General features: G+C 37.0%; 1 protein-coding gene across 1 annotated transcript in view; it reads left to right on the top strand.

The window, feature by feature from the left end:
* The first annotated feature begins 712 nt into the window (after nucleotides 1–712).
* LOC138032267 (uncharacterized) overlaps nucleotides 713–803 on the top strand; it is an 8,985-nt gene continuing 8,894 nt past the window's right edge. Inside the window, exon 1 of the mRNA XM_068879902.1 lies at nucleotides 713–803. This exon is cut by the window's right edge and continues 480 nt beyond it. The gene's annotated coding sequence lies outside the window, so the exon portion shown is untranslated.

Here is an 803-nt window from a genome sequence, read left to right as displayed (position 1 = left end):
TGCATGCTTCATTTGTAAATTGTGATTGACAAGTTTATTTTGGACAAGTAATTGTCTTAGTTCGCTTTCTATTTTTGCGTGCAGCTGGTATTACCGGACGTAATCGCACGAAAGAGATCATTGGGTTTTCTGTATAAACATCGCCGACCCTTCTCTGTCTTTAGTAAAACAACAATGCAGGACAAATGATAGAAAAACAGCTTTTAGTTGCTTAGTTCCCAGTAGAAATTTTGCACAAACCGCAGGTCTTTGCCGTTTTCAATATGACAAACTTTTACAAGAATGATTAAATAAAAACTTAGAGAATCAGAAAAGCGCTGTGGAAAACTTGCAGTATTTATAGAACTTCCCGGCTCAGCTTTTATTCTGATCCCTCGTACCCTTCTGTCTTCTGGTCGATCTCTGAAGTCATTCTCAAAGCAAAGAACCCCTTTTGAGAGTTTATTCAATTGAAAGTTTATTTGGAATAACAAATGCTGGGTAAACGTACTCTATCTAAGTACAGCTTCATCACTAAAGTAGGCCCCTTAGTCATTTCGAGGAATGCAAGTAAATGTATTTTACAGGCAGCAAAATCGCGTAATGTCTAAATTATTTTCTCTTTTGTTTGGCTCTGGTAAACGCCGTTGCAAACAAGTAAAGAACAAAAATTGACAGTTCTCATCGTTCATTGTAAATTAAAATTAAGCGGTATACAGCACAATATGCAAATTAGTGCACATGGTGGTTTTCGGCGATACGCCAAGCCAATTCGAATTACAAAACCCGTTTTGAACTAGCATTGGTAATTTTGCTAAAGTTCG

This window comes from Montipora capricornis, chromosome 14 (genome assembly GCF_036669925.1).
Source record: "Montipora capricornis isolate CH-2021 chromosome 14, ASM3666992v2, whole genome shotgun sequence".
NCBI lineage: Eukaryota > Metazoa > Cnidaria > Anthozoa > Scleractinia > Acroporidae > Montipora > Montipora capricornis.
This window is presented reverse-complemented; position numbering and strand designations above follow the sequence as displayed.